This window comes from Staurois parvus, unplaced genomic scaffold (assembly GCF_062004578.1).
Source record: "Staurois parvus isolate SC_StPar_1 unplaced genomic scaffold, SC_StPar_1.0 ptg000081l, whole genome shotgun sequence".
Taxonomy (NCBI): domain Eukaryota; kingdom Metazoa; phylum Chordata; class Amphibia; order Anura; family Ranidae; genus Staurois; species Staurois parvus.
Window position 1 is genome coordinate 3,999,181 of NW_028317877.1, and position 22,037 is coordinate 4,021,217.

General features: G+C 42.7%; 1 protein-coding gene across 1 annotated transcript in view; it reads right to left on the reverse strand.

Annotated features, from left to right (window-relative positions):
* The window catches only part of TULP4 (TUB like protein 4), a 219,326-nt gene extending 197,725 nt beyond the window's left edge, over positions 1 to 21,601 (reverse strand). Inside the window, exon 1 of the mRNA XM_089669724.1 lies at positions 21,511 to 21,601. The gene's annotated coding sequence lies outside the window, so the exon portion shown is untranslated. The remainder of the gene's footprint in view (positions 1 to 21,510) is intronic.
* Positions 21,602 to 22,037: the final 436 nt, after the last annotated feature.

Consider the following 22,037-nt stretch of genomic DNA (forward strand, 5'->3'; position numbering starts at 1 on the left):
CTACCTGTCACAACGCTCCTTCAGCGTTACCTATAATGCTACCACCTCCCCCTCACTCCCCCTCTCTGTTGGGGTCCCTCAAGGCTCTGTCCTTGGGCCCCTTCTCTTCTCCATCTATACCTCCTCCCTTGGCCAACTCATACACTCTCACGGCTTCAACTACCACCTCTATGCCGACGACACACAAATCTATCTCTCAACCCCCCACCTCACCCCCTTGGTCTCAGCCCGAATCACACACCTACTGAGCGACATATCAGACTGGATGTCGCTCCACTTCCTTAAATTGAACCTCTCCAAAACCGAGTTTCTTGTCTTCCCCCCAGCCCGGACACCACCCCCCATTGATTTCTCCGTCACATCCAACAACGCTACCATCAAGCCCGCCCTGCAGGCCAGAGTACTGGGTGTCATTCTGGACTCCAGCCTATCCTTCCAGCCCCAAGTCCAATCTTTAACAAACTCGTGCAGACTCCACCTCCGCAACATCGCCAAAATCCGCACGTTCCTAACCCCAGAAACCACTAAACAGCTCATCCACTCTCTCATCATATCACGACTCGACTACTGCAACTCCCTCCTCACTGGCCTGCCTCGCCGCTGGCTATCCCCGCTTCAGTCCATCCTGAATACGGCTGCCAGACTCATTCACCTTTCTAACCGCTCTGTCTCCGCCACCCCCCTCTGCCAATCCCTCCACTGGCTTCCGATTGCGCAACGGATCAAATTCAAAATCCTAACGCTGACGTACAAAGCCGTCCACCATACTGCGCCGAACTACATCACTGACCTAATATCCAAGTACCGCCCAGCACGCACACTCCGCTCCTCACAAGACCTCCTCTCTAGTTCCCTGGTCTCCTCCTCCCATGCCCGCCTCCAGGACTTCTCCAGGGTGTCACCCATCCTCTGGAACTCCCTGCCCCAACCCATCAGATTATCACCTACTCTTCTCTCCTTTAGGCGCACCCTGAAAACCCATCTCTTCAGGGAAGCCTACCCCACCCCCTGCTAACTTGCCAACCTCCTCCACTCTTCCTACCACCCCATCCCCCACAGCTATCTCCTCCTGTGCCACCACCCCCTCCCTCCTAGATTGTAAGCTCGAAAGAGCAGGGCCCTCGAACCCCTCGTGTATCACATTGTATTGGTATTGTTCTGTCACATGTTCTGTCCCCCTTTGTAATGTACAGCGCTGAGCGAACTATTGGCGCTTTATAAATACTGTATAATAATAATAAAATAATAAGTAACATCCACACAAATAGCAGGACCCAAGGTTTCCCAGGAGAATATTGCCCAAAGTATCACACTGCCTTCTCCGGCTTGTCTACTGCATCTTGGTGTCATCTCCTCCCCAGGTTAGCAACACACATGCATCTGACCATCCACATGATGTAAAGAAAATGTGATTCATCAGACCAGGCCACCTTCTTCTGTTGCTCTGTAGTCCAGTTCTGATGCCCATGTGCCCATTGTAGGAGCTTTTGGCCGTGGACACAAGTCAACATGGGCAACTGGACTGGTCTGCGGCTACGCAGTCCCATACACAGCAAGCTGTAATGACCATTTTTTCTGCCTTCAACACATAAAATTCAGGCAAAACATATTTACTTTCTGTAAAATACATTCCACTGATTTTCAGATGGCACTGTAACATGATAATCAATGTTATTCACTTAGCATGTCAGTGGTCAAGTATTGCTGATCGGTGTGCGTGTGTGTGTACACACACACACACACACACACACACAAAGTGGATTAAATTCATTTTTTTCCCTTAACATTCTACAAACAATACTCCATAATGACAACATGAAAAAAGTTTGTTTTGAAATATTTGCAATTTATTAAAAACAAAAAAAAAAAAAAACACATGTACATAAGTATTCACAGTCATTGCCATGACACTCAAAATTGAGCTCTGGTGAATCCTGTTCCCACTGATCATCCTTGAGATGTTCCCACAACTTGATTGGAGTCCACCTGTGGGAAATTCAGTTGATTGGACATGATTAGGAAAGGCATAAACCTGTATAAGGTTTCTGGAGTGAGGAGAACCTTCGAGAATAACAACCATCTGTGCAGCACTCCACCAATCAGGCCTGTATGGTAGAGTGGCCAGACAGAAGCCACTCCTCAGTAAAAGGCAAATGGCAACCCACCTGGAGTTTTCCAAAAGGCACCTGAGGGACTCTCAGACCATGAGAAACAAAAAACTCTCTGGTCAGATGAAACAAAGATTGAACTCTTTGGCCTGAATGTCAAGCGTCATTTCTGGAGGAAACCAGGCAGCACTCAGCACCTGGCCAATGCCATCCCTACAGTGAAGCATGGTGGTGGCAGCATTATACTGTGGGGATGTTTTTCAACGGCAGGAACTGGGAGACAAGTCAGGATCAAAGGAAAGACGAATGCAACAATGTAGAGACTTCCTTGATGAAAACCTGTTCCAGAGCACTCTGGACCTTGGGGGGACGGTTCAACTTTCAACAGGACGACTCTAAGCACACAGCCCACATAACAAAGGAGTGGCTAAAGGCCAACTCTGTGAATGTCCTGGAGTGGCCCGGCCAGAGCCCAGACTTGAACACGATTGAACATCTCTGGAGAGATCTGAAAATGGCTGTGCACGGACACTCCCCATCCAACCTGATGGAGCTTGAGAGGTACTGCAAAGAAGAATAGGAGAAACTACCCAAAAATAGGTGTGCCAAGCTTGTAGCATCATACTCAAAATGAACTGAGGCTGTAATTGGAGCTAAAGGTGCTTCAACAAAGTATTGAGCAAAGGCTGTGAATACTTATGTACATGTGGTTTTTTTTAATTTTTTTATTTTTAATAAATTGCAACGATTTCAAAATGAACTTCTTTCACGTTGTCATTATGGGGTATTTTTTGTAGAATGTTGAGGGAAAAAATTAATTTAATCCATTTTGGAATAATATAATACACACACACACACACACATATATATATATATATATATATATATATATACACATACATACATATATATATATATATATATATATATATATACACATATATACATATATACACACACACACATACATATACATACGTACATAGATAGATTTAAATTCTACTAGATGTCCATCTGTCATGAACTAGTTTTTATCCTTTAATATATAGTCATGAAATAGTAAAGTATATTCACTCAAATTCAAACAGGCAAACATTATATTATTATTATACAGTATTTATATAGCGCCAACGGTTTGCTCAGCGCTGTACACTACAATGGGAGACAGTACACAAGACAGTACAGTAACAATACAATTCGATACACAAGGGGTTCGAGGGCCCTGCTCCTTGGAGCTTACAATCTAGGAGGGAGGGGATAGTGGTATAGGAGGAGATAGCTGTGGGGGATGGAGTGGTAGGAAGAGTGGAGGAGATCGGCAATTAGCTGAGGGAGAGGTAGGCTTCCCTAAAGAGATGGGTCTCCAGGATGTGTCTAAAGAAGAGGAGGGTAGGCGATAGTCTGATGGATTGGGGTAGGGAGTTCCAGAGGATGGGGGAAGCCCTGGAGAAGTCCTGGAGACGGGCATGGGAGGAAGAGACCAGGGATCTAAAGAGTAGGATGTCTTGTGAGGAGTGGAGAGTACGTTTAGGGTGGTATTTGGATATCAGGTCGGTGATGTAGTTTGCGGCAGTATTATGAACAGCTTTGTATGTCAATGTTAGCATTTTGAATTTGATCCGTTGGGCAATCGGAAGCCAGTGGAGAGATTGGCAGAGGGGGGTGGCGGATACGGAGCGGTTAGTAAGGTGGATGAGTCTGGCCGCAGTATTCAGGATAGACTGAAGCGGGGATAGCCTGTGTGGTATCTTGATTCAAATTGTGGCTACAGATAAAATGACATATAACCTTGATATGGGATATTAATTTACATGATCTAAATAATTAAAATGCAGATTTGTCATATGGAAAAAGTAGGTACACTCCAACATTTACCACCACCTCAAATCCATGCAATTAGAATCCAAGGTTCTAGATTAGGTGCAAATGAATAGAACCTCCTTACATGCATTCACACACCCACAGGCAAAATGTGCTGCTTTTCAGCAAACAGGTGGGGGTGCCATGAATTTTTAATTGGTACCCCACTAACTCCCAAAAACGAGTGTTGCCGAGTGTGGGAAATCACAAGGTGCAAAAACATCATGCAATTTCCATGCAGCTATGACTTTAAAATGTGCAGGGATCTTTTTTCCGCATTGCTTGCAGGTTCACCATTCCATTAAAATGAATGGAATGCTGTGCGCGCACAAGCTGCACCAAACACATACGTGTGGAGCTAGCCCTAGGGAGTACGCAGGTGGAACTTGTCTTATTTAAACTCATACACCTAGGGACTGGTGTTCTCTTTGCTATTGACATGTGTGGTATCACCATGACAAGATTAAGAGAGCTCTCTAAGGACCTCAAAAAGAAGGCTGTGGATGTCTGAGTCTGGAAAGGGATTTAAAAAGATTGCCAAATGATTTGAAATCAATCATTTCAATGCAAGGAAAATGCTCTACAAGTGGTGTAGGTTTCAATCAAATGATAATTTGTCTAGGACAGGCAGGCCCTGCAAATTCAACTCAAGAGATGACCATTGTTAAAAGAAGTAGCTAAGAACCACAAAATGTCAATGTGGGATCAATGTGCATGCATTTGCAGTAAGAAAGATATTGCACCAATTTAAGCTGCTGTTATTGGAAGGTTTTTTTTACCTTAATATAGAGGATGCATTAAGGTAAAAAACATTTTACCTTTACAGCCGCTCTACTTTTGCAGTGCTTTTTCATATTTTCTTTATCCTAATAGTCAGGAGAGGATGTGATGGGAAATCTCTACAACAGAGATAAAAACAAAAAGCACACATTTATTTAAGTGAGGGAGGATTTGAGCTTCTGACAAGGATTTTAAAGCAGTATTTGCCTTCTTGCCATGCGGATGACCGCACCTAGGGCTGCCAATAATTGGGCACAGGCAGTTCCCCAGTACAAGGCCCCATCAGATCAGCAGGGGAGCCCTGACCTGGCAGGCTATGAGATGAGATCACCATAGTTCAGTTCTAATAATAATGTCTTCTAGGTCATAACCCAAACAAGGTGCACAAGGAGTGATTAGTTTCAGTAGAAGGACTCTGGTCAGTCCTATGCATGTTGAGGACCAGTTACCCTCAGTGCTGACTGCAACAATGTAATAATCAGGGACGGGGGAAATACAAGAATCTGTAGATGAAGTGTTCTGTCCTGCTATGTGACCCTATATCAGGCAGATGGGATTTGGAGCTGGCTGCAAAGAACTGAGCACATTATAGCCTGAGCCTGGAGATGAGTGCAAGGATAAGCATGTCGCTTGTCCAGCCAAGATGATGGCTGCTCCTTTGGAGATAGACTTTGCAGAGGCACCATTGCTACAGCTTAGTGAGATGCATAAGGCACTGCTCGGGTTATTTTATGGATTAGGAACATAATAATGTGCAACAACCCTAATCACTTCATAGTCAATGACAGATTCCTTCTGATTAGCTGGGACATGAACTACAATTTTCAGTTTGGCAATGCAAATGGTAATGTGCTAACATGCTATAACCAATAGCAACCACTCAGCCAGCTGTAGCGCATGTACATTGCATTCTTCTGACCATTGTACACACCTGGCCCTTGCGCTACATTACAAACTCCCGATACATTCAGTCCGTGCATCACCCACTTCCAAGCCCTGCACTCTGTAAGTTACATAATCCTGATACCTCCACTCTCTACATTGCATACGTCTGACTCCTGTATTCTACATGTAGGCTCATGTTTAATGCCCCCCCACTGTCTGCGCAATTCAGTTGCACTCTAATCACTGCAGCGTGCAGCCTCATCCTTCTCCAACTGCCCAGGAGGAAGCGGTCAGGTAGGCCCCATTGTTTCTAATGGAGGCCATGACTGCACGCCCTTTCCCTTCATTTCTTGTACAGAAGTCACAGGGGGAAAATACCACAACAGGGTCACAAACAGAAATAAAATCATTAAAGAAATATTGACTTTTAACTATTCTATTTAAAACCAACAACATGCAGCAGGATACAGTAGCTCTGTCAAGCCATCCTCTGTAACTGTAGGTCAGGGTTCTCCAAACTCTCTTACAACATTATACTAGAGTATGATAAATGATTGTGTTTAAACCATTAAAGAAGTTGTAAGCCACAAGCAGAAACGCTACCCATGGCTGGTTACCCCTGATGAAAGCTCCGTCCATTCTACCATTCATGTGCCCATCTAAGTTGGACATGGCACTGCACTGGATAAACCCCTGCTGCAAATTGCAGATGAAATGAATCCTGAGTCCTGAGAAAGTATGGGGGCTGCCACTGTTGACCTCTCCTAAAATGCTATCTTCCCACCAGTAATACTTATCCAGGGGCTTCAAAAATTTGAGTCATTGACCCCAAGCAAGTTTGCAAAGCATGAGTTCTGACTACATAAGCAACTGTAATTTTAAAGGTCCATTCACACCAGATGAATGGCCAAGCATTGATCAATATATTCCAGCAATGTATGGTAATAGGAGCAGCTTACACCAGTCCGTTGTGCAGATGTGTGCTGCCCCGCACTGAAAAAAAAACAAGAGTTAGCTATCTGGTAACAACATGAGAGGCTCCAACCACCTAAACCAGGAAACACATCATCCACAATCAAACAAAAAAGAGCATAGTCACCAGATGTCCTCAGTAGTAAGGAAGAACCAAAAGCAACTAATGGAATAACATAAGTCAATACAACCCAGAATATAGGGAGAGAATCCATGCTGTCCTGGAAGATTCATAGAAATGGAGTTACCAGGTAACTAACTCTTGTTTTCCCATTCATCTTCCAAGACAGCACGAGAGGACATTATAGACATACTCATTAGGGTGAGGCTACTGCTTCCAGGAACCATTCCACAAAGCTTAGTCCTGAAAGGACAGCAGGGCAATCATGATGTGTCAAAACACCCTATGAAATTTAGACCAGTTGGTAACTCTGAAGAGTTGTTGAGGCAAAACCCCTTATTCTCTTGTCCATGCTAAGGCCAAAGATCTATGAAATGACCCAAATCCACTGGGAGGTTCTACTTTTAAAATTATGTAGTGTGCCCCAAAATGGTGAATGTGATCCACCTGCCTACAGTGTTCATAGACACCTGAGCAACTGACTTGGGTCCTGTGAATAGTACCAGAAAGCTACTTTACTTTTTTATGGCTTTACTTCCATCTTAGGATTTGTTTGGAAATAAGGAAGGAATCACCAATACCTAAGCCTGTAGCTTAGGCATTCCAACCCTCAGATCTACTGTAAAAAGTAACCAGTCTGGGTTAAAACGTATAGTGGAATTTCATGAAGGCTAACTATCTACTAGTAACATGGTCCTAAAAATAATGTCCTTGTCTAACAGTGTACAAAAGAAAGACATTCAGGACTGCTGAATAGCCATTAAACCATGCAGTGGCCTTGGGGGTGTAGAATAGGGCACTGGCGCATTAGATCACTGTTGACTTGGAGCTATGAGAAGTCTTGCACTGTCTATGTAGCATGATAGCATCACAACAGTTTTTGGCTATTTAGGGCTGTAAGGAAAAACCTTGCCATTTCCCCCAAAGGGATTCTTGGATCAAGCAGGCAGTAAAGGGGAAGGCAGGAAAAACCTACATCACAAAAACTAGGCATGTGCCTAGGACCTGGCCACCATCTTCTCCTTTAGGGAAAGGAGTTTTGAGACTTTCCCCCATTTACTTCCATGCAGTCAGGTTAGTATCAGACAGCAACTACGAAACCTATTTATTTACAGCTTTGCTATATCATGTATAGGAAATATTCAACTGCATATGAGCGATATCAAAGGACAATCAGATACAATGACACCTCACAGCCCACATAATAACTTTCATACCAGAGATACCTATGGACATCTAGATAATAGGCCCTTGTATTTCTCTAGGAGATTTCTGCCCCAAACCCATACATACCCAAAATGCATAGTCCCATACCTGTGTCCTCTCTCCCCTCTGAATGTTGGTATGGCAACTATGTGAGTGTTCTGTATACCCAAACGCCTACATTTAACTGCAATATAAAGCGTAAAGGAACCGGGTAAATAATGAACCTGACCGTTTTATAAACGGCAGGTACCCGGCCCAATGTTTGAAATCTGACTCTGCTCCAACCCCATATGGCACATTGTGATACTGGCGTGCGTTAATTTATCACTACTTCAGGAGACTGAGCCTGTAGCAGTAACAGAACATTCATATTGACTTGCTATACCTGTTCTGTTAGGCCAACTGTGTAATTGAAATGGACTGATGTTTAACATATAGTACTGAACTTAAACATACCCAGTCAGGTATAAGGGTCATAGCAAGTCATACTACCACATCTACAGGCCACATTCCTGCCCATAACTCCGCATACATTGTGCCGCATGGTATGCATCAAATAAATAAGCTGTCTGCATCTGCAGCAAAATGGCCCATTACCCCAGCTACACAACCAGTCATACAAGTTTATACTACTATATAAAGGATATACACCATAGGAAAGTTTATAGTGCCCACACAACCTCATGTAAAGGGCCCAGTGTTGTAAATTATATGGCTTCACATATTCAACTATAATGTTAATACCACCACCAGAAGAAGACTATAAATATATGATGAGGAAACCTGCTAAGCTACTTTACGAACTACATGCCTAAAAAGAAGATTTTTCTTATTCCATCTACCTCCTATGGGAGATGACTGGAACCATGCCCTCGATTCTTACCAGATTGCCCTCGATTCTTACCAGATTGCCCTCGATTCTTACCAGATTGCCCTCGATTCTTACCAGATTCAGGCACGGGGAGTGCACCTTATAATGTGTGCTGAATGTAAGGAATTTGATTCTCTGCTGAACAAAGCCTCAGCAGCAATAATCCATGGGCTTTCCATGCATATATAAAAAGGAGAATGACCCTCCAAAGTCATGTATGTAAAATAGAACATAAAATTAACGTAACCTGTAGCATACACAGGGTCAGTATTGAGGTATATCCATACAAGAAATAACCACAAATCTTGCAGAACCTTCTACAAGGACCATCTTTCAAAGACTATGTAATAACAAATACTACATATATAAAGTAATAGGTTGTGAAATTTATATGTATGTATGGCCTGTTACATTGCATAAAGATTCCCTAAGGTCTCAGTGACCAGAGATTTTCTCTCTAATGTCCTGTACACATGATAAGAAAATGGTACAAAAAATTTCACGGAACCACAGATTGAATGATTTTCTGTTCGTTGATGAGCAGAATGTTTTAACCGATAACAATATTATGAACGAAAAAATCCAGTTGAACAACAGTGAAAAATTTGTCGTTTTGCATACGAATGATCGATTTTCTATGCGGTGGTATGACGGTCGTATGAAAAAAATCTATCAAGCGCTATCACGCACGAGCAGAAACAGAAGATGACCCGGATGTTTATGTCCAGGGAATCTTCGTAAACACGAACGAAAAATCCAAATGTTAAAAGTAGATTGGCCTAATGAGATAATAAAACCATAATTCTGCATATTATATTTTATGCATCACTATTTATGTATACAGATAATGTAATAAACTATATTATACTCATTGCTGGTAATTGTTTTATATATCGCTCGTTCTGGCCGGAAGGGTGTGGCTATAAGGTCATACGCACACTGCATCACTTCCACTTGTATGAAAGATGTCAACAATACGTATTACCTGACGAATGTTTTTTTAGATTGGTTAATGTGGGCTACAATTTCTACCAACAAACGAAAGCCTCTCGGTCGTCGGATGACCAATCGGTCGATTTTTTAATCGTGTGTTCCCACCTTAAGTCCTCATGCACACTGGACATTTTTACAGCTGCTCTTTTTGGCTTTTGACACTTTTTTTTATACAGCTAGTAAGCCCCCCAGCATGTTATTCTATGTGTCCATGCACACATAGACTGTGATCAACGTTTTTTGGCAGGGATGTTTTTTGGCTGGAAAAAAAACTCCAGGACTAGTGGGTTTCTAAAGGAGTTTTTTAGCTGTAAAAACGCTCTATCGCTGAAGAACGTGGTAAAACGTGGTAAACCGCCACAAACCAGCGTTTTTGGACTTTTTTTGAGCAAAAAAATAAAAAATTTTGGTTAAAAAAACCACTAAAAACCGCAAACGTGGCAAAACGCTGCTAAACATGGAAAAACGCCACTAAACGCTAATGCAAAAATGCTAAAAAATGCTTAAAAAACTCACGTTTTTAACGTAACTTTACACAGATAACGTTACCAGCGTTATCAAAACACCCAGTGTGCATGGAGCCTAAACCATCTACTCCCCTTTTGTCTACGTACATGCCTCAAGACAACATAAGTACTGGTTCCCTGCTCCCTGGGAGGAAATGGCACCTTTGGGGAGTGGGGGGGGACCCACCTCCCAATTTCACTGCGATCGCCTAGGCCAGTGTTTCTCAAAATTTTTTCAGTCAAGGCACCCTTTAAAAATTATAGACGGTCCCGAGGCACCCTTTAAAATTATGGACAGTCTTGTGGCACCCCATTCTAAAATGTGAAAAACCATTTGAATACTTTTATATAACACAGCAACATCCACACATGTAGTACACCCAACATTAGAGGTGATTTATTCTTCCAAAGCAAATACACTTTTGCACACTGGTGCTGCCTAGTATTCCAATGTTTCTCTTCTCCCCCAGTTTTTCTCCATCACTGAGCTAATGTGACCCCAGCACTGATGGAGAGGGGCAGGGGAGGGTCAAACTAGGATGGTGTTCAGGCAGCTGACATCCTCCTTATCAACTGATGATGTCTTTAGTTGTCAGGACACCAGCAGCTAGAAGGTCGTAATGGTGCACAATGAAAACCTTTGGCTTTGTGTAACTAAAAGGCAGGCTTGTTCCACCCTCTGGCTTGTATACAAGTTTTGGGCAATTTTTAGACATTTTGCCAAGGCACCCCTGAAGAAACCTCAAGGCACCCCTGAAGAAACCTCAAGGCACCCTGGTTGAGAAAGGCTGGCCTAGGCAATCAGAAGTGTAAATTGTCCACTCACCTCCCCTTGCTGAAAAAAGGAGAGTGTAATTGATGGTAAACATGGAGTAAATAGACCTCAGTAGCCTTGCACATGCAAACGTGTAATATAAATGTAGGAAGGAGTTAACAGGTTGCAGCTTCTGCTGATCTCTCTATTCCGCAGACTGACAGGTGTTAGGGCCTCTGCCTCCAAATTACCACACTAATCATGAACAGGAACACAAAGCACTTTCCCCATGTGCTTGTAAGAGGTACGCAAACACCCATAGCAATCAACAGCCAAAGGGAGGACATCCTCCTAACGGTAACCCCACAGAGTGCCTCACCACATGGAAGGAAGGAGAGGTAGGGGAAAAAAAAAAACTACATTGAACCTATTTTGGAGTCATCTGCCAGATTCATAGCAGCTGTCATGGCGGAATCAGACTGCATGGTGTAGCCTTGCCGACCAGATGAAATCTGCTGTAATACTCCTGGGAAGATCCAGGTCCACCCACTGCTCCATTCCCCCACCCATTTGCGCTCCCTCTCTGGTGTCTGTGGATGCTGGCACCAAGATATACTCACAAACCCACCATATTGCTGCAAATTTAGGGGGACCTGCAACATAGCAGGCTGTATTCTGTCCTGGACTATGCACCATAGTTCACCTGGCTCAGCAGCCATGCACCCCACATCTGGAAGTAGTCAGGGACTCCAGATGCCTCCAGCATCACTGATAAACATGGGGGTGGAGTATGAGCCTGCTCCACCCATGCATTTTTCCCTCCAAAAGATTTGGGGAAGCCAGCAGTCATGATCCATCCATACCAATCAGGAGCTCAGCCAGCAACGGATGACTTGGAGCTTGACCAAATGTGAGTAAGGGAGGGCTTCACTAGAGCCTCAGAGCCCACAGGGATAGCTGCTCCTCCAGTGGAGAAGAAACCTTGAGGAAAACCAAGAAAGTAATGGAGAGGGAAGGTCCCACAACTAGGATACTTACAAAAGTAGACTAGAAAACCCCAGCTATGTGACCCCTCCAAGTCCACTGTCCCTGCAATCAAGGGGAATCACATACTAGGAGGCCCCTGCAAGGAGCACAAAGGCCTGAGGAAAGAATAACAACCCATCCTGATGTTCCTGCTAGGCCGGAGGAAACACAAATACTGGAGGACACTAGGCGACTATCCTCTTTTTATTTGACTGTGGATGATGCGTTTCCTGTTTTAGGTGGGTGGATCCTCTCGTGCTGTCCTGGAAGATGAAATGGGGAAAAAAGTAGCCTTACCCTTTTTCAGTGCAACACAACACAATTCATGTAAACATACCACAATGCGCATGAGCACAAGAGGCAAAACAGCCCGATGAGGTTTTCTGTACAAATAACACGTCGTGAAGTTTAAAATAAATTGTTATAGCGTTGTTATAGAGTTCCAGAGGACCAGGCTACCTTTGTCCCTAGGGATCTACCATCACCACCAGTTTGCTGCAGCAAGGTAATCAATATCAATGCAGTTACCCTAGATCCCTTACAACTCAGATGCCCAATCTGGAGCTGCACACTGGTTCCTCGTACTGCCTTTCTCCTCTAGATACCTGCTGCCCAACCTGCAACCCTTCAGTACATAGTGTTGGATCTCAGCAGCTAGCAATCAGCATTTTTCTGCCTAGCTGCTCACATACTGAAATACAAATATTAAAGAAAATTTATGGTCACGGTAAACACTTTTATTTTAAATAATCAACATTGTAACATCAGTACAAACAATAGTTACATATTTTTGACAATCCAATATAAGCTAAGCTTACATGAATGGACAAATCCCCCTGCTGGGCTATAGTGTTCCGACAGCCACCACAGACAGCTGTCAGAATACCTGAACAACGGCTGCATTGGACTAGCTGCAGTTGCTGTTTAGCTGACAATTTTCTGCCTGGTACCTTCAATTTTTCAAGTGAAGGATATTGGACAAGAGAGCTGACAGGGCCACCCACAAAGTGAATTTTGGCCAGTTCCCAACACAATTTCTTTAGGGGGAATTTCCTAGGCAATCCAAGCAGACGTTCGCCCACTCCCCCCTCCCTGCAGTTTTCTGGGACACGTTACAGGTCCCAGAAAGCTGCGGGATCATTCACGAAGCACAACAAGCCTCACACATGCGCAATAGGAAGGACTCACAGCCGGCTTCCTTTAGTAAACATGCCAGAGTTGGTAACCAGAAGAGCAGCAAGGAACTAGCTCAGGTGAGGATGGCACTGGATCCCTGGATGGGTAAGTCTCATTATCTTAAAAGTCAGAAGCCAAAGTATTTGCAGCTGCTGACTTTTACTTTTTGGGAGAGGGGGGGGGGGGGGGGGGACACTGAAGATCCTCTTAGCTCTGGTTCACTTATGTGCAGGTGGTGCCGCTGCGGATCAGCACGAAAATCCGTGCAGCCGCACCACCCGCACAGAGGAATGCGGACCTGCGGGCGGATGCCATTAGTTCTAATGGAACGCCGCCTGCACTGGAAAGCGCAACCATACTGGGAACCAAGGTTCCCATGCTAGCCACGTTTTCAAAAGTGCAGGGATTTCTTCCCTGCATGTCACGGGGCACGGGAGTCCATTCATATGAATGGGCTTTCGTGCCCGTGCAAAATGCAGCCCTCACGGCCGTATATATGTGAACCAGGGCTTAAAGTTGACCACCTTCACCTCCCTATATAATCCCATCTCAATGTAACACTTGAACAGGAATGTGATCTCCCGATTAAACATGGCTCAAAAAATACATATCTTGTATACCACTACCAACGGAGCACAGAGTCATCAAGTAAAAATAATGCGTAGACAGCAAAACCATATTTTTACAGACAGGTCACTTTCACACAGGCTTGGTATAAAATTGTCTGCCAGTAGTTTAATACTTTAGGTGACATTTGTTTTCAGATATGGTGCCAAGTACAGCTTCATTTGAAAAACAAGAAAGCCAGAGGTTTTTACTCTCTCTGCATGTTACTGCATACAAAGAAGCAGCATTGCGAACAGAAAAGTAAGCTGGAAAAAGAACAATTGTGGCATAGCAGACAGACTCATTGAGCAAACACAACCGACAACACTGCCTATGTTACAAGGATTTCTATGCTTCCATTACGAAAAAGAGATTTCAGGGCATTAAAAAAACATTTCAATTTAAAGCACATCATGCACTCATATCTTTGATTATGGGAGAGGACAATGACAGCATATCGTATGCCATCTTCTTTTGTTATTGGTAAGCTAAGAAAAAAAAAAAACCTTCGGGAGTGGTCATACCAGAAATCTTAGTTTCTGAAAGCGCTCTCTTTAGTCTGCGCACGCCACAAGTTTTTTTTTAAAGACAATAGATTTAACAGTCCGTTAAAGCTTGTGTGAATTGCTATTTGTTCAAAAGAAATTCACTTCTTTGGGGTAGCAATTCCTCAAACAGCAACAAAAGCAACAATGTATTTTAGATATTGTGAAAGAAAAATTTAAAAAAATAACAAAAATGTTAATTATATGTATACACAAACAGATCTATACGCTATTGTGACAAATACACCACTCACATTCAACATGACTGCAAAAAAAAAAAAAAGACAATTTTGCATTGTAGTTCAGAGTAAAACCAAACAAAAATACTAACGATCATTCCGAATAGGACATATTGCCCTAAATATTGGCAGTAATATTTAGAGTAAATAGGGGATGGTAAAGTATCTTGATTTTAAATAGTTACATTTAGAATACCACCTATCTGGGTTATTGCTTTGGTGAACAGGACAGATCATACAGTGCAATTGCCAGCCGAATGCTAATATACCATGGAAGCCTGGGCTGAAAACTAAACATACCGTAACACCAATCCCCATCAAGCCTTCAGCTTAGTTGATTTCATATACAGTATGAACTAGGAGGCTCAATTCACACAGATAACACACCATGAGGAGGATCTTTATTTTCAGAAAATGGGAGTTATTTTCAGAGGAGTTCAATAAAATTGGAAATATACAGTCACATGGCTGAAAAAATAAAGACCCTTATCCTTGCATCAAAGCTCTGTGAATTGGGCCTATGATAATACAGGATTTCAAGCATGCCTATGATATAACATGTATATATATGTTTATATCTGCCTCCTAGATTGTAAGCTCCCAGGATCAGGGCCCTCCTGTCCCTCTTGTATTGAACTGTATTGTTGCTGTATTGTCTCCCGTTATATTGTAAAGTGCTGAGCAAACTGTTGGCGCTATATAAATCCTGTATAATAATAATATACATTTGTAAGGTGCATGATGCCATCACAAGGGGTGACAGTTGATGATATAAATTTTATGTATGTTGACATGACATGTATATGGATTGTTATAATTAGTAGTAGATCTGTGTAAGCCGTGGCAACTATGATGATAAGGATTGCATGCATGATGACATGACATGTGTATTGATGGTTATAAATATTGTTGGTTTGCATTATGCCATGGGAAAGGTGACAACTATGATGATAAGGATTTCATGCATGATGACATGACGTGTATTGATGGTTATAAATATTGTTGGTTTGCATTATGCCATGGGAAAGGTGACAACTATGATGATATGGATCTTGTTTAACTAAAATGTTTAAAAAATATTAGTAGGTTTGCACGATTCAATGGCAAGGGTGACAGCTGAAATGGATTCCATGTATAATGACATGACCTCTATATTGATGTTTATAAGTATTAAGAGGTTTGCATGACGACATGTCAAGGGGTGCCAGCTATGGTGACATGGAATTCATGACATGTACTGATATTTATAAATAGTAGTAGGTTTGCATGGTGCCGTGGCAAATGTGACATCTATGATGATATGATGATAGGACATGTAGTATGTTTGTAAATAGTAGTAGGTCTGCATGATGACATGTCAAGGGGTGCCAGCTATGGTGACAAGGATTTCACGACATGTACTGATGATTATAAATAGTAGTAGGTTTGCATGGTGTCATGGCAAACGTGACATCTATGATGATAGGGCATGTAGTATGTTTGTAAATATTAGTAGGTTTGCATGATGACATGTCAAGGGGTGCCAGCTATGGTGACAAGGATTTCATGACATGTACTGATGATTATAAATAGTAGTAGGTTTGCATGGTGTCATGGCAAACGTGACATCTGTGATGATATGATGATAGGACATGTAGTATGTTTGTAAACATTAGTAGGTTTGCATGACGACATGTCAAGGGGTGCCAGCTATGGTGACATGGATTTCACATGTACTGATGATTATAAATAGTAGTAGGATTGCATGGTGTCATGGCAAACGTGACATCTATAATGATAGGGCATGTAGTATGTTTGTAAATATTAGCAGGTTTGCATGATGACATGTCAAGGGGTGCCAGCTATGATGCTGTGGATTTCATGTTGACATGATGTGTATTACGAATATTAGTAGGTCTGCATTATACAATGGCAAAGGTGACAGCCAATGATATGGATTTTATATATTTTGATACGTTTTGACGTATTTGATCATATTTTGACGTGTATTAATGATTATAAACTATTGGCAGTTTGCATGGTGCCATGGCAATGGGTGACAGCTATGACATGAACTTCCTGTATGTCAATGTTTGCAAATCTTATTAGACGTGCATGTTAGCATGGCAAGGGGTAACATGACATGGATTTCATGTATGACGACATGTATATCAGTGATTATCAATATTAGTAGGTATGCATGGTGCCATGGCAAGGGGCAATAGCTATGATGATATGGATTTCATGTGTATTGATGTTTATAAAGATTAATAGCTTTGAATGGTGCCATGTTAAGGGCTGACTGCTGATGATATGAATTTCATGTATGGTGGCATGTATATCAGTGTTTATAAATGTTAGCAGGTTGCATTGTGCCATAGCAAGATATGACAGCTATGATGACATGAATTTCATGTTCACATGATGTGTATTGATGATTATGAAAATCAGTAGATTTGCATAGTACAATGGCTAGGGTGACAGCTGATGATATGGATTACATATATTTTGCTATGACGTGTATTATTTATAATTAACTACTGGCGGTCTGCATGGTGCCATGGCAATGGGTGACACCTATAACATGGGTTTTATGTATATCAATGTTTATGAATCTTATCAGATTTGTATGGTAGCATGGCAAGGAGTGACAGCTGATGATATGGATTTCACATATGATGACATGACATGTATCAGTGTTTTTTAAATATTAGCAGGTTTGCATAGTGCCATGGCAAGAAGCGATAGCTAAGATGATATGGATTTCATGTATATTGAGCTTTATAAACATTGGTAGCTTTGAATGGTGCCATGGCAATGGGAGACAGCTGAGGATATAGATTTCATGTATGATTACATGTACAACAGTGTTCATAAATAGTAGTAGTTTGCATGGTGGCATGGAAATGGGCGACAACTGATCATTTGGATTTCATGTATGATGACATGTAAATCAGTGTTTATAAATATTAGCAGTCTGCATGGTGGCCTGGCAACATGGATTTCATGTATGATTACATGACATGTATACTGATGTCTATAAATTTTATTAGGTTTGCATGGTACCATAGCAAGAGGTGACAGCTATAATATAATGGGTTTCATGCATGATGACATGCACATTGTGGTTTATAAATATTAGTAGCTTTGAATGATGCCATGGCAAAGGTGACAGCTGAGGATGTGGATTATATGTATGATGCAAAGTACATCCATGTTTATAAATATTAGTAGCTTTGAAGGATAACATGGCAAGGGTGACAGCTGCTAATATGGGTTTCATGTATAATGCAAAGTACATCAGTGTTTTTAAATATTAGAAAGTTGCAGGGTGCCATGACAAAGGGCGACAGCTATGATGAAATGGATTTCATGTATGAGGACAGGTATATTGATATTCATAAATATTAGTATGTTTGCATGGTAAGGAGTGTCAGCTATGACCATATGGGTTTTATGTATGATGTCATGACATGTATATCAATTTTATTGCCTTGTAGTAGCTTTGCATAGTGCCATGGCAGGGGTGACAGTTGGTGATATGGATTTCATGTATAGTGACAGGTTTTTTGATGTTTATAAATGTTAGTATGTTGTATGGTCCCATGACAAAGAGTGACAGCTATTATGATATAGATTTCATGTATGATGGCAAGTATATCGATGTTTATAAATATTAGTAGATTTGCATGATGTCACAGCAAAGAAGGGTGATGGCTATGATGATATGTGTTTCTTGTATGAAGTCAAGATATGTATACTCATGTTTACAAATAGTAGTAGCATTACATGGTGCCATAGCAGAGGTGACAGATGATGATATGGATCACATGTATGATGACCGGTATATCGATGATTATAATTTTTAGTAGATCTGCATTATGCCATGACAAAGGTTGACAGCTATGACCATATGGGTTTCATGTATGATGTCATGAATTGTAGATCAGTGTTTATGACTAGTAGTAGCATTCCATGGTGCCATGACAGGGGTGAGAGTTGATGATATTGATTTTATAACAACATGTATATTGATGTTTATGAACAGTAGTAGCATTGCACGTGCCATGGCAGTGGTGACAGTTGATGATGATATGGGTTTCATGTATGATGACATGTATATAAACTGTAGTAGATTTACATGATGCCATGGCAGGGGTGACAGCAATGACAATATGGGTTTTGTGTATGAACTCATGACACGCATATCAATGTTTATGAATAGTAGCAGCTTTGCATGTGTCACAGCAGGGGTGACAGCGATGATGATATGGATTTCATGTATGATGATGTGTTTCTAAACAGCAGTAGCATCCTATGTGCCATGACAGCGATGATGACATGTTTCTAAACAGTAGTAACATTGTATGTGCCATGGCAGGGGTGACAGCTGATGATATGGATTCCATCTATGATGACATGTATATAAACATTAGCAGCATTGTATGTGCCATGGCAGTGGTGACAGCAATGATGATATGGATTTCATGTATGATGTCATGTTTCTAAACAGTAGTAGCATCCTGTGTGTCATGGCAGGGGCGATAGGGTTTTGTGTATATAGTCACGACATATATATCAATGTTTAAGAATAGTAGTAGATTTGCACCCCATGGCAGGGGTGACAGCTGATGATGATATGGGTTTCACGTATGATGACATATTTCTAAACAGTAGTAGCATTGTATGTGCATTAGCAGTGGTGATAGCGATGATGATATGGGTTTCATGTATGATGACGTGTTTCTAAACAGTAGTAGCATCCTATGTGCCATGGCAGGGGCGGCAGCTGCTGATGATATGGGTTTCATGTATGACGTTTCTAAACAGTAGTAGCATCCTATGTGCCAAGGCAGGGGCGGCAGCTGCTGATATGGATTTCATGTATGATGACGTTTCTAAATATTAGTAGCATCCTATGTGCCATGGCAGGGGCGGCAGCTGCTGATTATATGGGTTTCATGTATTATGATGTGTTTCTAAACAGTAGTAGCATCCTATGTGTCATGGCAGTGGTGACAGCGATGATGATATGGATTTCATGTATGATGACGCATTTCTAAACAGTAGTAGCATCCTATGTGCCATGGCAGGGGCAGCAGCTACTGCTGATATGGGTTTCATGTATGATGACGCGTTTCTAAACAGTAGTAGCATTACAGGGTGCCATGGCAGGGGTGAGAGCTCTGTATAACCTGCTGCACATCGACAGAGATCATCATCATCATAATCATCACACACAGCCTTCCTCCCTATGATCCTCCCAGGGTCCCCAGCATATAATCATGATGAAAAGCACAGAGCAATGATCTATGGATGGATGGTGGTGGTGATGGTGATAGGTGGTGGTGGTGGTGGTGATGATGGTGGTGGAGGTGATGATGGTGGTAGTGGTGGTGATGGTGATAATGATAGGTGGTGGTGATGGTGGTGATGATGATGGTGATAGGTGGTGGTGATGGTGATAATGATAGATGGTGGTGATAGGTGGTGGTGGTGATGGTGATGATAGGTGGTGATGATGATAGGTGGTGATGGTGATTGATGATAGGTGGTGATGGTGACGATGATAGGTGGTGATGGTGACGATGATAGGTGGTGATGGTGACGATGATAGGTGGTGATGGTGACGATGATAGGTGGTGACGATGATAGGTGGTGATAGGTGGTGGTGGTGATGATGATAGGTGGTGGTGGTGATGATGGTGGTAGTGGTGATGATGGTGGTAGTGGTGATGATGGTGGTAGTGGTGGTGATGGTGGTGATGATGATGGTGATAATGATAGGTGGTGATGGTGATAATGATAATGATAGATGGTGGTGATGATGATACGTGGTGGTGATGATAGGTGGTGATGGTGATGATGATAGGTGGTGATGGTGAATGATGATAGGTGGTGATGGTGATTGATGATAGGTGGTGATGGTGATTGATGATAGGTGGTGATGGTGATAATGATAATGATAGATGGTGGTGATGATAGGTGGTGATGATGATACGTGGTGGTGATGATAGGTGGTGATGGTGATGATGATAGGTGGTGATGGTGAATGATGATAGGTGGTGATGGTGATTGATGATAGGTGGTGATGGTGACGATGATAGGTGGTGATGGTGACGATGATAGGTGGTGATGGTGACGATGATAGGTGGTGGTGGTGACGATGATAGGTGGTGGTGGTGATGATGATAGGTGGTGATGGTGATAGGTGGTGGTGGTGATGATGGTGATAGGTGGTGATGGTGATGATGATAAGTGGTGATGATGATTGGTGGTGATGATGGTGATAGGTGGTGGTGATGATGATGGTGATAATGATAGGTGGTTATGGTGATGATGATAGGTGGTGGTTATGATGGTGATAGGTGGATGATGATGGTGGTTATGATGGTGATAGGTGGATGATGATGGTGGTTATGATGGTGATAGGTGGATGATGATGGTGGTTATGATGATAGGTTATGGTGGTGATGATGATAGTGGTGGTTATGATGGTGATAGGTGTGGATGATGATGATGGTTATGGTGGTGATGATGATAGTGGTGGTTATGATGGTGATAGGTGTGGATGATGATGATGGTGGTTATGATGGTGATAGGTGGTGATGGTGATAGGTGATGTAGGGTGCCCTCCGCCTACACATCAGTACATCGCGCCTGCACCGCTCCATCAGCGACCACTTCCCCCAGCCTGGCAGCGGCAGCCGTGCTATCTGCAGCAATCCCCGCACACCCCAATGCATGGCTAGACAGATGACTGCATGCAATCACACACATCCCAGCCTGCGGCAATGAGCGCTCTACATGGCGGCTCCCCCTCCGAATCCTGTGCTCCCACCTACGACAACACACACCGAATCGTTCATGTCCCGCACCTCACCTCAGTGCAGAAGCAGCCCTCCTCTGCCTGTCTCGGGTCTTCAATGCAGGGCCTATCTCTCCAATGTCCCCCCCTCCTCCATCCCTCCGAGCACGTGATCCCTGTCACATGACTCGGCTTCCCAAGCCTGCCCCTTGCTCCAGGCTGTCTGTCACTTCCCCCCTGCCTCCTCCTCTGCCAGCCTATGGAGTGTGTGACTGGAATGGCTGAGCCTAGCACACTGCCAGCAAGGCCTGCAGATAGATAGGCAGCCTGGAGTCTGCTTTCATTTCATAAGAAAAAGGTAACCTTCATGTAAACATCCCCTTCCCCATATGTACTACGTATAGACAGTCATGGCCAATAATATTGGCACCCCCGCAGTTCTGTCAGATAACGCACCACTGCGCCCAGAAAATTGTTGCGATTACAGATGTTTAGGTATTCTCGTGTTTATTTCTTTTGTTTGTATTGATATGACACAAAAAAGTGGAGAAACAAAAAGCCAAATCTGACACATTCCACGCAAAACCCCAAAGATGGATTGG